At 38.6% G+C, this 22,415-nt stretch overlaps 1 pseudogene; it reads left to right on the forward strand.

Moving 5' to 3' along the window:
* Nucleotides 1-1,834: 1,834 nt before the first annotated feature.
* LOC129407945 (5S ribosomal RNA) lies at nucleotides 1,835-1,950 on the forward strand (annotated as a pseudogene).
* Nucleotides 1,951-22,415: the final 20,465 nt, after the last annotated feature.

The raw sequence follows: 22,415 nt of genomic DNA on the forward strand, positions 1-22,415 counted from the left end.
TTCTGCTGAATTGAAATTGAATTGGAATTAGAATTAAAATTGAATTGAATTGTTGAACTGAAACTGAATTGAAACTTAAATGAAACTGAATTAGACTTGTTGAATTGAAATCAACTTGGAACAGAATTGATCAATAGATTTTTTTTTCAAATTTAACACAAATTGAACTGAAATCAAAGTGAAATTGCCAGCCCAAAGCTTTGATAAAGACATCCGTAGTCTTTTTCTGCCTTGTCCCACTTGTTTACCGCCTTCAAATACATGTTTTACTTTCACAGAAAAGCACAAAATCCTTGTTGCCACTGAATCGGCTGTCTATTTAAATGTTAAAATATTTGCAGATTTGAACTGGGGTTAGAATCTGCCGTAGAGCAAACCTCAAAGCAGTGGGATGTGGACCTCCTGCCAAAATATAAACTTGTTTTTTTAACGTCGACTCACACTGTGTCTGTCTATCGTCTCCGCTTCATATTTTGCCCTTTTTCTTGTCTGCTCTAACTGTCAGATGGCATTTTCATCCACATCTGTGAACTTGATCCTGACCTGGAGTTACTTCTCGGAAAGGTTAAAAATCGGTCAGGTAATTGATCCATTTCCCAAATAGTTTCTGACATTTCCTCACTCGGGGTCAGTGCAATATACGATGGGACATAGTTTATACGATGGACCTGCGAAAATCAGCTTCAAAAGACGGATAGCACGCGTGAACGATCACAGTAAATTACAAAATACCGAAAGATAAAGCACAAGCCCTCTAGTCAAAATATGCAAAATTTAGAGTGTTTTTCATTCTTGATTTTAGTCAAAAAGCAGCCAAAAAGCGTAAACGGACTCCTGATGTCTGTTCCCAACTCTTGCGTTTTTCAAATGAACAATGACAAATGATCAAAGTTGTATTGGGACAAGGTTAATTTAATTGGAGTGCATAATTTATGACAAAAAGATCAGTGAAATTATTACAATCTTGTCAGAAAATTGAACTAAATGCTCATATATTTTGACATTTTGGGTTATGAAAAATGGCTGCAACTAATCGTGACTAGTCGACAATGATAAAATTGCATTCTGATCATAACTCGTCAGATTTTACAACAAATTCAGTGACATTTTGTGTGATGTTCGTGAATGAATCAGCTCCTTTGAACCATTGCAGAAAGGTGCATTGTGTAACTTTTCTGGTGGCTGATCTGTCAAATTGCATTACCTGGAATGTTTCACAGTATAAAATTAAATCTTTCTATCTTCATGGAGACCAAACCAGACCAACTTACAGGTCAGATCTGTGGCGAGGTGACCCCACTCACTGATTTTCTAGGTATTTTTGAGCTATAAAGCCACCTGTAATTGAATAAATGTAAACTAGAGGTGTATAATAATGTCATACTGTTGAACATTCCAGGCAGAGCAATGACATATCCGTAGAAACAAGCAGGTGACGGACCCCCAACCAAAAAGTTACACAGTGCACCTTTAAAGAACAGAATCATTTTTCTTTCTAATTTTTATACAGCTTAAAGGGACAGTCCGGAATTTTGGACATAAGGCCTCATTTGTGAGCCAGAGTGTTGTTGACGTGTGGAGACACTTTTTAAAATATTCCATCCAGTCCTTGTGTTTGCAGAGGTCACTGGTGCTAGACTAGTGCATGTCAATGGTCATAGTTATCCTGCCACTAAAAACAGTCTTACCCACTCCACAAAACACACAAAGAAAAACTATTATGTCAGACTGTCAATGTGAATGTCTGTGTTGATAGAATAATTTTAGAAGTAAAACCAACCTTGCATTTGAAGGATTTATGTCTGAGCAGCAGCGAGTTGTACTTGACAAGTCGGTATGTGGCCATACCGACTTGTCAGAGTCTGATCCCATCAGATCTCAGAAGCTAAGCAAGGCCGGGCCTGGTTAGTACTTGGATGGGAGACCACTGGGAAAATCAGGTGCCAATCAGTTGGGGCGCCAGTCGCAAAAACTGTTGTTGTGTCCTTAGGCAAGGCACTTCACCCACATTGTCTAGTATGAAAGTGGTGTGTGCGTGAGTGATGGTGGTGGTCGGAGGGACCAATGGCGCCGACTGGCATGGCAGCCGCGCTTCTGTCAGTATGCTCCAGGGCAGCTGTGGCTACAGTACCATCACCGGCTGTGGAGAAAAAGAATAATGAATCTATAAAAAATGCTCTGTAAAGCATCTTTGTGACATAAGTCTGTGAAAAGTGCTATATAAATAAAGACTTATTTACTTACTTACTTCCTGATAGAAAGGTCAGCAGCAGAGTTCTGATATCACCTAGCACCTATCTTACCGGCAACGTAAAATTCTGCTGCTGTTGAGAAAATAGTCCCTCAACATGCGACGATTCATACAAGGTTAGTTTTATTTCAAAAATTATTCTATCAACACAGACATTTACATTGACAGTCTGGTGTAATAATAGATTTGTTTCGGGTGTTTTGTGGAGTGGGTAAGACTGTTTTTAGAGTCAGGATAACTATGGCCATTGACATGCACTAGTCTAGCACCAGTGACCTCTGCAAATACAAGGACCGGATGGAATATTTAAAAAAGTGTCTCCACATGTCTCCAACACTCTGGCTCACTAGGAAATGAGGTTCTATGTCCAAAATTCCGGACTGTCCCTTTAATGCTGAACCAACACAAGAACCAGAACAGAAGCAGAGTAGGAAACAGAAGTAAGAGCTTTGTGTATATAAAAAAAAGAGTACATGGCTTCTTAATAACAGTTAAAAATAATCATTACTGTAGTGCACTGTTTTATATAGATATGCATAATAAATAATAACGGGTAAACACACTCCTACGCACAGTTTGAAACATTGTAAACAGATCTTTGCCTTCTCTGTGATTAGTTCGTTGTTAAATAAGTTCTCACATTGGCTTCTGTCATAGAAATACAGATAATAAAGAGAGAGTCTTTTCGAAATGAACTGATCCAAAAGAGCCAAAAGATCCCATAAAAGAGCCAAAAGTTTAATCACATTATTAAATCAAAATGTCTAAAATGGTTAAACTCCAAAAATATTACATTTTATTCGTACATATTCTCTATTTAGAAGCCTTCACTCACTATGTATCGTTATATATTTTCCATTTAACAAATAAAGAGGCAGTTTTTAACTTTTCGTGCCTCTTGCTTTGCTTTATATGTTCCACTGAATGGCATTAAATGTATTCATCGCCATGGAAACAAGTGTATATGGCCACAGTGTATTTTTCTAGCATCACCTGAAATGGAAGATTGATAGAAACTAATGACATACTGTGGAACATTCCAGGCAAAGCATCGATATCTGCACAGAGTATGTCAGAAGAAACTCAAAGACATTTCTGCTAAACAAAAAAAAACAAAAAACTGTGACAACAAAACAGATTTTTACTTTAAATTTATCAAACAAAAAAGAAAAATAAATGTAATTTCAAGGTTTAGCGGACTCAAAAGCACATATTTGTCCAGCATGTATCATCTGTAGTCGTGACGGGATTTGCGTGTAAACACTTTCCCTTTGTGCGTTCTTGGTTGTTGTCATTGGTTACAGCGGGCAGGTGCGGGGATTTATGGGATTTGTGGTTCTTAAATCGCCGTGGTGCCTTAATACTAGACACTAACGGCACGCAAAATTCCACACGGGGTATCCTTGTAAGTACCATTCACGAGCACATTCAAACAACATAAAACCGTTTTTCACTGAAGCGTGCCTAGTCCCGGAAGACCTCCAACCTGTGAGCAAGTCTTTTGTCATATATACGCCACAGCCATATTGCAAGAATTTATCAGCGCCAACCCAAATCCCATCTTCCTTCTATAGTCAATCTCGAGCTATAGCATTGCATTAAATATAAAAGGCCTCCCAGCAGCCCCAGTGTAAATAGTCATGTAATTAGCATAAAAGTACTAACCCGGGGAGGGGGAAAAAAAAGCCAACAGGGGCGCTTTCCATATGATAATCCGAGCTGGTATGGAGCCCGTGCAGTTGAAAGTGTAATTGGACAAAGTGTGTGGAGAGAGCAAATCTTCTCATGTTGAGCTAAATGTGGGACGTAAGCAGTTCTCGGGCATTACACGAGGACATGATGACATACGTGTACACGGTGGGGTTTGAGGAAAAGTACTACGGTTATTGCATTTACAGGAAATAAGAGGTACAGAAGTAAAATGTATGTTTTTGTCTAATTTGAATGGTTCTGCTGGATATTACGGAAAATTGACTCTTGGGAGGTGTATGTCATGTTAGAATGTTGTTACCTCGTCAAAAACAGACCTGGAGTTCTGTTTTCTTTCATTCGTGCTTGTTTGAATAGGCCTTTATTATTATTATTTACATCTCCAAAGCTCAAAATTCTCTGTTCTAGCTTGTGATTTTATCTTTTATTTAATAGAGATAAGGAAATCCAGGGTTGTAAGCATCCAAATGATTTTAGTGAAGTGTATTGAGTTTAAAAGCAAAGTGAAGAACTTCCTGTATTACCACGTGACATCACAAGGTGGAACAGAGGCTAAATACGTAAGGTTTGTGTGTTCAACTTCTGTAAATGAAACGAAACACAACTCCAGGTCTGTTTGTGATGAGGAAACAACATTATGACATAGATCAGAAAGCAGCGTGATATATAGGTTTTTTTGTTGTTTTTTTTCTGAGTAGTTAAGGGCGAAGTTTAGTCCTGCGTCAACTCAACCCACACTGTCGCCGTCGCCATGTCGCCGTCGTTTTTGATTTATGGATCTGCGTCAAGGTGTATGTGCCATCAAGTAATTCATCGCCACAACACCAGGAGGCTAGAATATATGTCCATTATATACAGTGTATGTGTATGACTTGCAGATGGATAATCTCTGAAAAGTTTAACATGAATCATCTCCAACACGACAGAAGCACAGAACAGACGCACCATCAGCAGAAAGAACACTCATATTCCACTGAGTCGTGTCCTTTAGTCCAACAGAAGCTGAACCGCATCAGTGCACAAATCTAATAATAGTCTATGTAAATTAGTCATGTGGTTGTAAGTTTCATTTCTGTAAAATGTAAACAAATGTGTGCAGAGCTGCATTAAACACATTATTACTCAATGTGTACTGAAAGAAAGGAAAGCGGAATACAGGAAATATTTGTAGTGCGGTGGCAGAGAGGACCAATCCCAGCTCTTATTGTCTGCGTCGCTTTCCCTGCTGTCTGTGTCGTTTCTACGTATAGTTAGAACATTTTGGAGGTGCACTTCGGTTGACACAGACAATATCATGCTGGACCATAAATTGGGCTTTAAACCACCACATGCCCAAATTTAATTTAAATTTTTTATTATTTTTTTGTCACGGAGTCCTTGGCTGTAACCACCATCCGCATATCTCTACCCAGTAGGGCACTAAACTTACCTGTTGGAGATAGACTGATACCACAAGGCTATAGGCGAGTTTCATTGTTGACAAAAGCGCGCGTTGCATGCTAGGAATTATTTTGGTCGGCGGCAAGAAACACTAATTCAACATGATGGACGGAGCGAGAAAGCACGTAAAGGGTATTGATCCCGGTTATTTATCCACTCTAACGGCAGAGGACCGAAGACGATTTGACCAGAAATTGGTCATAAGCATCGACGGACGCCAAATCACCCTTTTCAAGCCCTACAAAGTCTGGACCAAACCAAATTTCTGGTCAGAATCGCCAACTACCTGGACAAATATTCACTTCGGCGATATCCACAATGACTTGGTGGAAACTCCTGGGCCATTCACAGCAGAAAAGATGAAAACCTCCAAGAGTCTCGATGTGTTGTTGAACTTGTTGGAGTCCACGGTTTGCTAGGATCTTCTACGTTTGCTCTGCGGATGTTTGAAAGCCATTTAATTCACCGTTAGTGGTTCTTTTCACTCGGAATACGAAAAAGACATTTTCCTTCTTCCGTGCTTCTATTTGTGCATCCGATAATGCAGCAGGAATTTACCATTATCGGGGATAAATATGCAAGGTTACGCACTGTGTTTGACCGCTATCCTGTTTCTTGCCTCCAACCAAAATATTTCCCAGCATGCAACGCGGGCTTTTAATAACAATGACGTCAGCTGAAACTCGCCTATAGTTACAGGTCAGATCTGTGGAGAGGCAACCCATTCACAGTAAAAACACATACACACACAACACATACAAACAACACTCATATAGACGCAAGACAGTAGTTTCACACCATATTGTGCAAGAAATTACGTGCAATTACAGTCCACATAGTTATTCCTTTTGTTATGTCCTTGGGCAAGTCACTTCTTCCAAATTTTGAGTTTCATCCACTGCACTCTGAGTATTGTAAACAAAGATATTCTTTTTTGTGCCTTGCCTTTTTCAATCTTTGTAATTACTCTTTGTTGCCTGAGTCACAATTACCCAAAAGAGAATCTTGAAACCACGTTATATTATTCCGACAACAAAAACACATAATAGCCTTATTTTGTCTATTCAAATCATAACATTTCGACGAAGCTGGTATTACCCGCTAACCCAATATATGCAAAGAGAGACAACACAGGAGCGAGGACACCGAAATGCAATCTCACACTGGGAAGGCGTCGAGCTGAAAATTCACAGGAAGAACTCGTCCTCCTTTCTTTTTTTCAGTCTGCAAATATGCACTCTCCACAACCCATCTCCCTCAATCCTCCACCCCAAAGGATATAATCTCAAATACGGGTGGAGAAAAAACTATACATAATAAACATCTAGTGTGTGCAGTCGGGGCCATTGGACTTGGTGAGGGAAAGCGCGGAGAATAGTAAGTGCATTGTGAACATCCCTTGGTTTTGTTACCGCGGTGATGAGAGAGGAGAGGAGAGAGGGAACGAGGGCTTAGACGTAGAAGAGGTGGAGGGAGGATGTAGTAATTTGTGATGCGCTGAAACGGTACACACGGTTGTCATACAGGCGCCGTAATTGTGTTGACGGATTTTCTTTATTATCTCGTCTGCGGTATCTTCAGTTTGGTTTATATCTTGGTTTGAAGCCGAGTTTGGGAAGAACAGAATATGTAGAAGAGTACAGTAATTTGTGCATTTCAAGTATTTGTGGGATTGGGTAAAATCATAGGCCGAATATATAAATGGAACGTTAGATAACCCGCTCACCGCAATGTCATGTTGGTCTTAAAACGTGATCCTGGTGTTTTTATTTCGCTTTTTTGTCCATAAATAAATTCCTAATATGGCACTGGCTCCAAATTCGCCCCAAAAATGCTAACCGTATGAGCTTCATTTGACTGGAGGTGAACACTATAGGTGACGTCATACTCCACTTTATACAGGTGATGGGTAAAATACAATAAATACTTGAAATCACACCGCTCACAGCGACTAATCAAGTTTTTTTTTAGGTTTTTTTTAACTTTTTACTTTTATTGCCATAAATCAATTCACATCAACAGTGTCCTGAGACCGAGCTTTCACACAATTCATATATTTACTTTTTTTCCCCCACCTTTCCCCCTTCTAGAAGAAGAAAAGAGAAAAAAAATTGCAAGAATGAATAAAAAGGAAAAAAAAAAGTCTGAAAAAGTCAATAATTGGGCTCCACTTCTTTTCAAAATTTGGCACCTGGAGCTGTAGTTAAGCCGTTAACAGCTCCATTGTATAAACTTGTCTGATTTTTGATATCCGCTGATCAATGGTTGGTTTTTCATGTTTCAGCCAGTAGATAGTGATCATTTTCCTTGCAGTCATCAGAAGAAGATGCAGCAGAAAGCACTGATCATGAGAGACACAATCAGGAAATATATCAAGCAAAAAGATCTTTGGCTCCATCAACAGGTCCACAGCCAAAATGTTTTTTATAACATCTTTAACATCAATACGGGAGCTGAAATTCTCTTGTCTCCATGGATGAGTTAGTGCTTTGCCTGAAATATTCCACAGTATGGCATTAAACTTGTCTATCTCCATGGAGACTGATGCAGCTGATGCCACCAGACATCAAACACTAACATTTCCATGAGAGAAGCAGTTGCTAAACTTACGTACTTACACATTTAATGTAGCAAAAATATATCTAAGCTTGTCAAGTATGGATAGTATTAGTACCCAGGGGTAGAAGAAAAAAGTTGCAGAACTACCGTATTTTTTGGACTATAAGGCACATGGATTATTATAAGGCACATTAAGCAAAACAAACGGAAGACACTTGAGACTGATCCTTAGTCCAGAATGGATCGTGGTGTAATTCGCCCGGCGTTGCCTCCCTGTCTCAGTGAATGTGCATTATGAACGTGAATGTGGGTGGATCAATTAAGTTTGTTTATTTTATTTCCTACAAGGACGACTCAAATATACATTGAGTAATAATGTGTTTAATGCAGCTTTGTGCACATTTGTTTACGTTTACTGAAACAAAACTTAAAACCACATGGCTCATTTTCATAAACTATAAGCACTGAAAAAAACAGCTCACTCCTTGTGCGCTGATGTGGTCAGCTTCTATAGGACTAAGGACCGTAAATTGGGCTTTACTCCGCGAGGTTCCTGACTACGGTACCCGTAATGTTTCGACAATCTATCAAGCGGTGTGGCTTTGTAACTTGTCGAAGTCGTACCAAAAAATTTTGACAGATGTTTGAGCGCCGTGTACCACATAAAATCAGTTTGAGGTCAGTGAGCACAACCAGAATTAATACATAAGGCGCACCAGATTATAAGGCGCACACTTTTGATTTTTGAGAAACTTAAAGGATTTTAATTGCACCTTATAGTTCAAAAAATATGTTGTCATACTATGGAAAACAGTGGAATAACAATGCATTAACAGTTTTATTATCAGATTATTCACTCACTGGTGGTAAAAGACTTCTGTACACCACCTCTCAACACATACTACATTCATTCAGGTAGGGTAGATGAAGTGTCGTGCCCAAGGACACAACAGAATCGAGTAGTTCGAGCTGTAACTAAGCCAGGTTTGGGCATATTTGTAGCTGAGGTAGTACCTCTCAAGTTTCCATTTTTCATTCTGGCTTTAGCTTTGAATTTAAACAGACGTCATGAGATTTTATCGAGGCATTTAGTATGAAAGAGCATAGCTGGCCCATGCATACCACATCCAAACATGGTATAAACACCAAAAGACCACCACTTTATTCACTGATAAACAATAAAGATTAGGATCCATTGCCTATGACCACAAAGAAACCTTAGCAAAGCAATCTTATCAGAACACAATGTACTTTCTTAACAATGGAGGTACAAATATATGCATAAATTATAAACATGCTGTCTGGAATACTAAAAAGAGACCAATTAAAGTACTAAAATACGACTTGGTGACCTTTTACAACTCAACAAGGAAGTTACATTTGTTTAGTGCAAACTTCTAAATGGTCTGGGGGGGTTGTTCTGTTGTAGTGAATAACAATACAATGGTACAATATAGAGAATTAATGAGTTGTGCAATGGGCCGTTGGATGCAGTAACTTTATTATTGTGTCAGAATTGGTATTTTCCTTTTGTTTAGCTTTCGGCGCATTTTGATTTGCTGATCATTTCATTTTTAGATGGAATATTTTGTTTAAAGAAAGTGAAAATGAGGGGAATAGGAACTAAAGTTGGACATAGCCGGAGATGTTGAGGTTTGGTTTTGGAGTGACAAAGATGGAACGGATTAAAAATAATAAGATAAATCATGTTTTTTTGGGTTTTTTTTTTTTGTTTTTTGGCAAGACATTTTTTCCAAAGACGTTACTGGGAAAATTAGAAAGCATTTTGTTTTCTCAATTTCTAGGGCTCAAGTATAAGATCTGCCATATAATTAGTATTTTGGGTATTAGGGTTCCAAGTAAGGATTGTCACGATATCCAAATCTCACGGTACGATATTTTCATGATATATATCTCGTGGTACGTTATTGCGATATTTTGTGGAGGCTTATAAAATTGTGAATATGCTACTTTTCCTCTTAAAATGACTTGACAAAACTTAATCCAAAAAAACTAAGACTTAAAAGTGCTTAGAACTGTTATTTCTTCATGTAGTTTGCACCAAAACGGAGCAAAGGATCATGGTCTATGTAGTTCCCTCTGTTTTTTTACCCATACCAACCAAAGAAACTCAAACTTAACCAATGAATTTAAGCAAAGAAACTTGTGATTCAATATATTGTGATGGCCCACGATATTACTGAGAGACTTTTGACGATACGATATCACGATATTTTGGTTATTGTTACATCCCTATTCCTAGTTTATCCAAAGGTTCTCCAGTTTTGTGTCCATCTATATATGTACAAAGATGTTTAAGCTTTGCCTCTAATATTCCACAGTATGGCATTAACCTTATTTGTCTCCAGACCATACCACCAGGTCCAATTACAGATCAAATCTGTGGAGAGGCAAGCATGCTCACAGAAATAATGCATGTTTTTTTCGCGGTATTTGTATGACAATAACACCAGCTGCAATAGAATAAAAGTTTAAGTTTAATGTCATACTGTGGAACATTCTTGACAAAGGAATAAGATCTCCATGGAGACAAGCAGGTGGCGGACCCCTCACAAGAAAAGTTACATAATTCATCTTTAATCATATAAGGCTACGTCCAGACTGCAGGGCTTAATGCTCAGTTCAGATTTTTTTTGTGAAATACGATTTTTTTGCGAGGTCATTCACATTTCCAATTAAATGTGACTTGTATGTGATCTCCAGTGTGAACTTTAAACTCCCCAAAAGTGTCCCGCATGTGCACTGGAGGACATGACGACGCCACATGCAGTGAGTGTGCTCAGTGTTTACGGAAGTCACCTAAACGCTGGGCTTGTTTCTCAAAATATGGTCCAGTTCTTGGTAAAATGGACAGGTTACACATCCACAGCTGCTTCATTTGTTTGAGTCTTTAGCCTCCTTGTATTTGGCCCGCAGGCTCGCTATTTTTTGTTGACACTGAGCCAGAACCACCTGTAGCTCTGACATTTGGCAATCGTTTCAAAAAACGCTCGGTTCCGATAAGACCCCTCCAATTTCTCCTGAATACAGTGATCCCCCCAAATATGAATTAACTCGGTAACCTCGCTTTCCCTTCATTGACTAGACTCCGAGCCTGACGTGTAGGTGGAATGAATGCAACCTGTCCGTTCAGACTGAAGTCACATGTCAAAAGATCGGATATGTATCGGTTTTAGGAGCACATATCCAAGTGTCCTGGGTCGCATTTGAAAAAAATCGGATCTGTGTGGTTCAGACTGTCATTAAAAGATCAGATACAGGTTGAAAAAAATTGGATTTGGGTCACTTCAGGTTGCAGTCTGAACGTAGCCTAAGAAGAACTTAAATGATATGTTTTGGAGATAGAGGTGAGAAGCCAGATATGTATAGAGGAAGTAAAGTGAATGTACATGGGTTGGAGGATGCCACGTTTAGAATTGTTATCATCCTCAAAAGCCTTAAGTTATGTGAATGAATGGACCAAATTATTCTGTAAAAAGAAACTGTGGCCCAATCTCATGTCAGATGTTTTATATTCTGCTCAATGTGGGTCCTTCAAGGCGACAGAAAGACACAAAAATCATTCAAATTCACCCAAGACCTTCAAATAAACCCATCCACCCTCTCTCAACCTTTTACGCCCCCCGCTCCTTCGCTCTCTCCCCTTCGCTGCGCCCCCTAGTGTTGACAGTTCAGGCGTGTCGTGGCCGCCGCCGTCCCGGTCTTTGGCCCCAGCGTGCATCTACAGTTAGCATAGTCACCAGCACCAGTCTATTAAACCTCCCGCGCTGTAATTCTTCCTTTCACGCTTTGGGCTCTCCTTCACCGGCAATGACACGCACTATGATATGTGGAGAAAGCCCGAGCGCATGTGGCAGCAAGCGATTTACCACTTTTCAGGTTGAGGTGCCCAATGTACGGCGTTGTAATTTTCCAGTCTGCTGCGTGAGATGCTCTGTTTCCGAAACGCGGTGTAAAGAAATGGCACGGCCGTCAATAGTTCTTTTACTGTTATTCAGATCTGAGTTGGGCGCTCGCTATAAACAGGGCCACGCAAAGCTCCGAGCGATTGTGGTAATGTTACGGAGAGATACGGAGAGGTATAAAAATATGAAGGGCGCTATGAAGGCGAGGTTCTTACTAAAAGATCACTATATCATGTACAGAAGATCAAGTAGTATTACTCCAGTGAGGAAGCAGGAATCAGAGAGAGGAGAGGATGTGACTAAGGGCTTTACACAAGGCATTATGTAGGATTTTTGTATTAACTCTTCATTTTTGCAATTTTGCTTTAAGCTTTGGCTGTTTCATATCATATACCAGCATTTTACGATGAGTTATTAAAGTTAAATGTTCTATATTATGCAAAATTAACTCTTTTTGAGCTTTAAGACGTGTTATAATGTTGTTACCTCGTCAAAAACATGCCTGGAGTTGTGTTTTAAAGCTCTGTTCCATGTTATTGTTTTGCCTAAAATGTTCCACGGTATGAGGAATTGTCTATCTCCATGGAAACAAGCAGTTGAAGATACAGCGGAGAGGCAAAAACGCTTTTTTTTCCAAGGTATTTTGGAGCAAATGAATCACCTGTAATGTTATAAATGCAAGAAATGTTTAAAGCCAGACTATGTAACAGAGGTGGGACCAAGTCGTTGTTTGGCAAGTCTCAAGTAAGTCTCAAGTCTTTGACCTCATGTCCAAGTCGAGTCTCGAGTCACTGGCCCATAAGTCCAAGTCAAGTCCAAGTCTTCTGCTTTGAGATTAGATTTTTTCAATTTATATGAATTTTAAACTAAACTGTACTTAAACAGTCATGGTATATGAGTATTTATATAAGAGTTGTAGAAATACAATTTTTTTTCCTTTTTAAATGTCTTGACAAGAGTGTGAATTATTACAGTCAGAAGAAAAAGAATTAAGTTTTAAAAGTCAAGTCAAGTCATTTTATTTATATGGCACATTTAAAAACAACCATAACAAGTGCTTCACATCATGAAACACAACATAGTGAAACAATAACACAAATATAAAATACATAAAATATTAAATAAAAGAGTGACTTGATACACAAAGATAATAGTCTAAAATAGAGCTCATGGGCTGTTCTATGTAGTTCCTCTGTTTTACTGCGTTGTACTGTATATTACTGTAGTACATTTGAAGATACTACATCACAGTACTTCAGTTAAATCCAAAGTAACTAACAGAAGTGGGAGGGACATGTTTCAGTTTGTTCCTATAAAATTAAGCACCACATTTATCATCTGTAAAGAGAAATGTATAGTCTAAAAACATATAAAAGCATCAAGTCTTCTCAAGTCAGAGTCAAGCCCCAAGTCATTGACCTTCAAGTCCAACTCGAGTCCCAAGTTTTTGTCTATTTTATCAAGTCAAGTCTCAAGTCCTAAAAATAGTGACTCAAGTCTGACTCAAGTCCAAGTCACGACTCGCACCTCTGCTAAGTATCATTCCTGGCAAATGATTTAACCTGTCACCAGAAAAGTTACTCAGTGTTGCTTTAATATGACATCATTCACTAATAGTCCTGCATTTCCCTGCTAAAAAAGATAGTTGGCCAGAGATGATTCACAGTTGCAAACTAGTCCAAGATTTAAAAAAACAGTACCTCAAAATATCCTGTATATTTATAGCAGTGTTCACCGTTTTATTCCTCAGTTTACACAGACAGGGTTAGTCCAGAGACAACAGCAGAGAAAAGGACAACACGCAGCTTCAAATCATTACCAGGAAAAAGTACATCGGACATACACATCTTGTACTGTGCATGAAATGGATCTGCTTTTAAGGCGTTCTTGAAAGCCTCCTATTGAATCCACTGTTAAATAATACACGCAGACACTAACAGAACAACAAGAGGTCAGGAGTCGGAGTTATTTATCTTTTTTCTTTGCTACATAATTCCATATACAGGATCTTACTTCATATATTTAAGGTTTTCTGTATATAAAATGTAGAAAATGGTAAAAAAAAAAAAAGGGAAAAACAAACAAACAAACAAAAAAATGAATGAGATGGTGTGTCCAGAGTTTTGACTGGTCGTGTGCATAAAAATAAAGTCAGTATATGAGTTTGAGGATGCTGTGTTTGGTATGGGAATGAAAAGGGTAAAGACCAGGAGTTATTCTGACCTCTGGGATCAAAAAAAAAAAAAAAAAAAAAAACTAGCCTGATTCATCAGCCGGTTTCACTTCGTACTAGGGTTGGGCATTGGATTAAATTTTCTTAATCGATCGTCGGGAGAATTAACGATCGATTATCGATTAATCATTAACGTTTTTATATTAAAATTATCATCATTATTATTACTATCTGCACTACTAATCTGCATAAATAAATTCAACTTTACGACATATAAACCGTAACGACTCTAGAGCCACATCAGCTTGTTTGACATTATAATATGTTTAATTCAGTTTTGTGCAACTCTCACACAAACGAAACTTAAAACCACATGGCTCATTTACATAAACTAAGCGGAAAAAAACATTGCCCTTTTGCGCTGATGCGGTTCAACTTCTGTCGGACTCAAAGACACGACTCAGTGGAATACAGATTAGTGTGACGATATTTGCGTTTGTCAAAACCAGGACACTGTACGGGGGCTGGGAGGTGGGACCTCGTCATCGACATTGAGCTACTCTCACCTGGCAAAACTTTTTCATGTTTTCGGTGTCCTGGTGAACTTTTTCCCACTGGACACTGACACATATGTGCTGCTTTGTACACTGTGCAAATGGCCTCACACTTGTCCCGACCGGAACGGAAAGCGTGGAATTTCTTGTACAAGTCATTGTTAAATACACATTTGTGCTTCGGCACGTTTCAGACTGACCAACTGTTTGTGTCTCACTCCTTCTGAGTGCAGAGACACATGTACAGACCTGTTTGGTCACGTTACGCACAGCAACCTACATTCGGTTTGTCAATTAAAATGAACGTAATCGATGAAATTCTTAATGATCAATTAGCAATTAATCAACTAATCATGCCCATCCCTACTTAAAAGAACCTGTCTGACTTTGCAGTGTTAAAATTCGTTCGCTTGACGTTAGGTGGGTAATTTTTTTATTTAACCAATCGCTGCTATTTGGTTGTGACGTTTGTAATGAGCCACTAACGGGGCTAACTGATCTATTAAGCTTTTCCCAAATCCCGTAGGAAGAAGAGTAACAAAGTTTTTCCCCTTGATAAAATTCACCAAACATTCTCTTTGTTCCGGCTTTTAATCCTCAATCTCGGGAATCGTTGCCAACACAGAATATATGTCTCTTCGCTGATTGGCTGGTGCCCGAACTCACACTTCTGGGGTTCTTGCAAACCGTCTAGTGTATTCTGATTCCTGACCTAGTCGCTGGAGGGAAATGAAATTGAGTGGAGGCACTAGGCGGCACCAGCCTGGCTACAAAAAAACTGCCACCCAATATGTATTATATTCAAATAATTACCAGGAAAAACAAATGCTGCTATTTTCTATTGTGCATGAAATAGATCTGCTTTTAAATTGCCCATATTACGCTATTTTCTGATCTATGTTATAATATTGTTTCAGGGTGAACAGGGCATTTTCTGATTGAGTTAAATGTGTGAATAAAACCAAACACAACTCCAGGTCTGTTTTTGAGGAGGTAACAACATTCGAACACAGCTTAAAGCTCACAAGAGTCATTTTTGCGAGATATAGGACCTTTAAGACGTTCCTGAAAGCCTCCCGTTGAATCCGCTGCTAAATAATATACGCAAACACTGGCAGAACAACAAAAGAGGTCAGGAGTCGGGAGTTATTTTTCGCCTGACATTCGTCCCACTATTTAACGTGACTCCGGCGAACAGCGGGCGGACCGAAAGAGCACAGATGTGCGAGAAAAGTGGACACAGCCAGAGATGACAGAGGGGCATTGTCGCTCGCATTTACAACTACAGCCACTTTGGCAAAAAGGATTCCTGCATTCAAAGGGCTTTTTTTTTTTTTCTTTTCAATGCAAGGTCGTTTTTTTCGGTGTTTGTACAAAAAAGCGGTGAAAAGGTTGAGTGAATATGAGCTTAAATTAACGTTAGTGAGCTGAGGTGTTGACAAGGTCTAGAGGTATAGATGTAAAAAGCTATATTAATTTGGGATTAATCTGGAACTTTTAAGCAAAATCTGTTCTAAACTAGATCTTCATCATGCAAATATCCAGCTACTGCAGGGATATGAATTGCAAGTATATTTGAGGTTTCCAAGAAAGATGTTTTTAAGGTTAAGGCACACTATATATAACAAAAATACATATCTGACTCAAAGTTATCCAATTATGCTGAGCTAAAAAAGTTTAAAAAGATAATTTTCAAAAGCTACAGCATGAGGGAGGGAGTGAGGGAATACTAAACTGATTTTATTATAGTTATATTGTCTGCAGAAATCTTTCATTTTGTGCAGATACACAGCAGGAAGCAGCAAAATGTAAAATTATCTTGGACGTGATGTGGGCGATTCAATATCTGTTTAACTTCTTCTCCTTCCTTTTAAGCAAAAAATGATTATAGTTATGTAATTTATGTATGTTTTTTATTTATTTTTTTTATATCCGAGGCTCAAAATAAATGATCAAATGAAAATGAAACATGAAAACCTAACCTAATCTGACAAATAAAATAGGTTAATTCTAAACTAGACATTAATATATCTAAGAACCCAGGCCCGTCAGCAGAAATTTTTGGGGCCCAGGGCAAGAAGTCTCACATGTCCCCCACTAATGTAAATTAATAGGAAGAGTCAAATTCTGGGCTCTAAAAAGCTTAACAGACCCTTTTGACTCCTTCTTCTACTGCCCTGCTAGGAATTAATAAAATACATTGTGGATAGAGCAATGCAAACCTGAACGATGTACCGAATCCTAATCAGCAGAATTACATAAAATGAAGTTAGAAACTCACTAGAACTATATATACCGTATTTTCTGGGCTATTAGACATGCTCTTAAGCCTCCAACCCCATCAAAAAGCGACTGCGCGCCACAATCCAGAGCTCCCTAATCCACTCAGGTGTCCCAGCACGACTTCAGTAAACTACAAAGCCGCACGCAAACACACAAACACACACGGAGCAGACAGCGACCGCACAGCGAAAAACACCCACAGACACACTCATCACTCCACGCCGACGAGGAACGGAACGGAGGAACGAACCGAAAAAGCGAGCGCGATGTGCCACTTCTAGGCACAACTGAACAACCGAGTCACTGCGAACACGCCGACAATCCAGCGGTCCCAGACAGCACCCTCCCTACACGCCACAACTGAACAAAGCCCAGAGTCACCGTGAACGCCACAAACAAAGTCCCACTGACCCATCCAACTGTTGTGTTTCCTTTAAAGTCTAATGCGGTGAAAAAAGTTTGAAAATAGACCATTCTATGACAGTGCGTCTTATAATCCAGAGCCCCTAATAGCCCGGAAAATACAGTATGTAACTGACTATCGCTTGTTATATTTCTTGGAAGTCCACAAAAGCTCATTTTCACTGAACCATTTCAAACAAGACTAAAGCAGGACTAATTAATGCAACAAACAAACACACCAAAAAAAAAAAAAAGACATGCACAAAAGTAGACAAGTGTAGCAAGTTTTAAAGCAGATATTACTAGGGATGTAATGATATCAAACTCTCTCGTACGATATTATCACGATATGTATCTCACGGTACGATATTTATTGAGATATTTTGAAGAGGCTGATATAATTGTAAATAGGACACCTTTTTTGCTTTTAAAATACCTTGACAAGATTTTGGTGTGAATTATTTCCATCATAATCCTAAGAATTCAAGTAAAAAACATATTTCTTCATGTTGTCTGCGCTGAAATGAATCATGGGATATGTAGTTCCTGATTATGATGTTTATAAGCTGTTGCTTCTATAAAACCATGTATTTAAGAAAAAGGAACTTGTAATTCCATATATTGTGACAGCCCACGATATTATTGTGAGACTTTTGACGATACGATATCACGATATTTCGGTTATTGTTACATCCCTAACGATTACACATGATTTCAAAAACACAACTAGGACTCAACACGGTCTTAACCAGAACTAAACCAAGTCTACATCAGGACTAAACCATTAAAGCCTGACTATAGGTTAGGAGTAATTTGAACAGAATTAAACCAGATGTAACCAAAAACCCAACCAGGACTAGACTAGACCAAAATCAGGTCTAATACTTTTCAAAACCAGCTCTAAACCACCAAAACTGAACAAGGACAAATCAAGGACTGCACCAGGAACATAAAACTAGGACTTGAAACCCGCTACTCCAGGGACACTGTAGCGTGAAAAGACATGACTGGAGCCAAGAAAAAAAGAAAGAAAGAAAAAAGTTGATGACAATGGACAATATGCTGCTCTTTCGACTACATAAAAAGTTAAAGAGGTGGTAGTAAATTATACATGACTATATGGGAAGACATCAGGCTGCACATCCATAAAATTGTCAGTTGTGTATTAGGTATTCCCTTTGTTGAACCTGGTATAATAAAGACACCTTGCTATCGTCTGCAAGTCCCCGCTTCAAACACAAGAGACTGGCGGACGGGTATTGTAATATATGGAAAATTGTATTAGGAAAATAGAAAGATGTTGGGAAATATATTTGATGGTATGATATAAAGAGTTAAAGGTGCACAGTGTGAGGAGCGTTTGCTACCTGCAGATGTCCATCTCCCTGCAGATGTTACCGTTTTTCCTTGATTATTTCACAGTATATTGAATCATTCTGAATTAGAGCGACATTTCAGTTTTTACCTACACCCTGTCTCCACCCGCTTCTCTGTATTTACAATAATACAAGAAAGTCTAATGCTTTCCACTATCAAGATTTGCCTCTCAGTTCACCAGTTTTCAACAATAATTACCTGCACATAGATTAGTGTCTCGGTGTGATGGCACATGGTATTTCGAACTGTTTCGGTAAGGGACTTTTGGTTCGGCGCGCGGCTCTACACAAGTGAATTTGTGCAATTTGTGCGTGGAAAGCTACACTTTATAGTTAGGGAGGTCACCTTGACAACAACTGTCCCCCGTCTTGACTACTTCCCTCCGAACCACGTAAATCCTCGCAAAACTACGATTGTTGCACCACGGTCCTCACTCTCGCCATTTGCTGGCACAGAATCTCTATGTAAGAATATTTTATGTAACTTAATAGTATTACCAAGCAGCACTTTGCATTTATTTTATTTTCCCGTTTGTATAATGTTAAAACTGTTGGTTTAATAAACACAGAAATAAACAACAAGTAAATGGTTTTGCATTTTGTTCCCATACTGTACTGAAAATGAACCGAACCTTGACCTCAAAACCGAGGTACGTACCAAACCGTGATTTTTGTGTCCTGTTACACCCCTAATACAGATGTATACAAAATACCTGAAAAAAAACCTTCTGAAATAGCAATCTGTATATGTGCCGTTTAATTTTGTGTGGAATTTTACAAGAAGGTGTCCTTGTTTTATTCTGAATTTAAGGTACAAGAAATTTCCAATTTTTTTTTACCAGTGTTTAGAGATAAACTCTTAATGGGGGGGACTAGGTTCCTCTGTCTAAACAGGGCTGGGGGATTACTGGTACTATCATGTCCAGGAGACAAAATGAACTCAATAGGAGAAAAAAAAAAAAAATGGGGGCCTTAAAACCTTTTGAGGCAACTGTAGAAGCTTGTCAGAGATGTTGATCAGCATAATTTTTGTTAGGTTAACTTCACATGGATCGAACACCAAAACGTCCCCAGCATCCATTACAGAAGTTACAAAATTATAAATAAAAATAAAACAAACTAAATCTTAATGTTAAGGTGTTCATTTACCTCCAAATAGATAGAAAATCACGAAAAAAATATATATATATTGCAATGCACTTTTATTCAGGTTCCAGTAGGATATATACAGTGTTGGGGAGTAACAGATTACATGTACCAAAGTTACGTAATCAGAGTACAAATTATGAGTAACTGTATTCAGTTACAGTTACTGTTTCAGTGAGTGGTAATTGGATTACAGTTACTTTGTTGAAATAAATGGATTACACGGCGGTATTTTCCTGTTTTCACATTTTGGGCTAAACCAGGACTAAACCAGGACTAAACTAGGTCTAAAGCAAGACTAAACCAGGACTAAACCAGGTTTAAACTAGGTCTAAACCAAGACTAAACCAGGACTAAACCAGGTCTAAACCAGGTCTAAACTAGGTCTAAACCAAGACTAAACCAGGACTAAACCAGGTTTAAACTAGGTCTAAACCAAGACTAAACCAGGACTAAACCAGGTTTAAACTAGGTCTAAACCAAGACTAAACCAGGACTAAACCAGGTCTAAACCAGGTCTAAACTAGGTCTAAACCAAGACTAAACCAGGACTAAACAGGTTTAACAGGTCTAAACCAAGACTAAACCAGGACTAAACTAAACAGGTCTTAAACCAGGACTAAACCAGGTTTAAACTAGGTCTAAACCAAGACTAAACCAGGACTAAACCAGTTCTAAACTAGGTCTAAACCAAGACTAAACCAGGACTAAAACCAGGTCTAAAACAAGACTAAAACAGGATTTAACCAGACTAAATCATGCCGCGTGCACCGTGTCTCCTCCTCCTCTTCTATCAATACTATTTTTAATTTGGTTAAGTAAAGCCTGAACTTTTTCATTTTCTTTTAGCAGATAAAACATCTTATTTTAACATTTCCTCGTCTTTGCTTCTCTACAGCAAATCAAGTAATCCAAAGTATTCAGATTACATTACTCACTTTAAGTAATTTAATGGATTACGTTACAAACTACATTTTGGTGTATGTAATCTGTAATCTGTAGGGGAATACATTTTAAAAATCACCTTCCCGACACTGGATATATGCTGTTTAATTTCATATGGAATTTTACAGGATATTGTCCCTGTTCCTTCCTGGTTCGTACTTTCAAAATAATGAGACTCCTAAATGTAAGTCTGAAATAGAAAAATAAAAAAGACGTGCTGAACAGACATTATGCCATCCTAATTTGATGGTTAAAACTTCTCACACTGACACCAATCTATCAAATATAGCAACATTCAAAATTATTCAAGCAATAATTCAAGCAGAAAATGTTGTCAAATACACCTGTCAATCATCCAGCAAGAAATATCAATGGTTCTAGCTTCTTATTTAAATAATCACATACAAATACCATGTAGTAACATCCTATGGGTATCTTAGCCTAGTTATACCACCTGCCCTCGCATATGTTACATTTTAATAGGATCTTCTTGACCTGGAGCACCAAAGCGGCTCCTATATCCATAATTAGGAGAAAATGCTCTTTATTTATTTATTCAGAGCCCCGTAATGGTGTAGGGTGTGCGAATATATTGCCACATTGTCTTATGTTGTGTGTAACCCCCTCGCTCTGTGGCATCTCCGAGACACACTGGCCCCATTACGGAAAAGTTATTACCTATTTTCGACGATAATCTAATCAGCAAACGTAATATTTCCAGGGTACATGTTTAAAAGAGCGTTCCGAAGGTTATTTCGTCAGCATACGTGACGGCGCCGCACCTGACCTTTCAAATCTCAGATATACACGATTCTGTTTACATAGGTGCAAACTCATCTAAAACCTGTCAGGACCATCTTCTCCCTCTCATTATCCCGGCGTTCAAATGTCCTTATTGTTATTCACATGTGGTGCTATGTTCTTTACTGTGATTCGCATCCATTTTAAACCAAATAACATGAGCTGAATTCTAATAAAAATGGAAAGTAAAAGCTCACATTTGTATTATATTTTAATGTCTTGAAAAACAGTCATTATAATAGTGAGCGGGGTTGCCTCTCCGTAAATCTGATCTGTAACTTGGTCTACAGTAGAGGTGTCACCTGCTTGACTGCATGGTGATAGATAGGTTTAATGCAGTATTGTGGAACATTCCAGGCAAAGCAATAACATCTCAAGGCTTAACTAATTAAACGATTAAATCAATCAGGATTAACATCATAAAGTAGGACTAAACTAAATCATTAAAATGAATATAGGACTGGAGGAAACGTGATGGCTCAGGACTAAGAACTGAAACCCAGAAATAAACCAAGATCAAAATGTAGTGCCTGGTCCTAGGTCCTATATCAGGAGTCCTCAACCCCCGGGGACTGGTACCGGGACGTGGGTCTTTTGGTACCGGGTCGCAAAAGCGCAAACCCCCCTCCTATACACCACGCAGACCGGCCCCTCCAGAACTAGTCCAGGACTAAACCAGGTCTAAACCAGGTCTAAACCAGGACTAAACCAGGACTAAACCAGGACTAAACCAGGTCTAAACCAGTTCTAACACAGCTCTAAAACCAGGTCTAAAACAGGTCTAAAAACAGGGTCTAAAACAGGTCTAAAACCAGGTCTTAAAACAGGGTCTAAAACAGGTCTAAAACA

This window comes from Boleophthalmus pectinirostris, unplaced genomic scaffold (assembly GCF_026225935.1).
Source record: "Boleophthalmus pectinirostris isolate CB_2022bp ecotype Guang Dong unplaced genomic scaffold, ASM2622593v1 HiC_scaffold_14, whole genome shotgun sequence".
Taxonomy (NCBI): domain Eukaryota; kingdom Metazoa; phylum Chordata; class Actinopteri; order Gobiiformes; family Gobiidae; genus Boleophthalmus; species Boleophthalmus pectinirostris.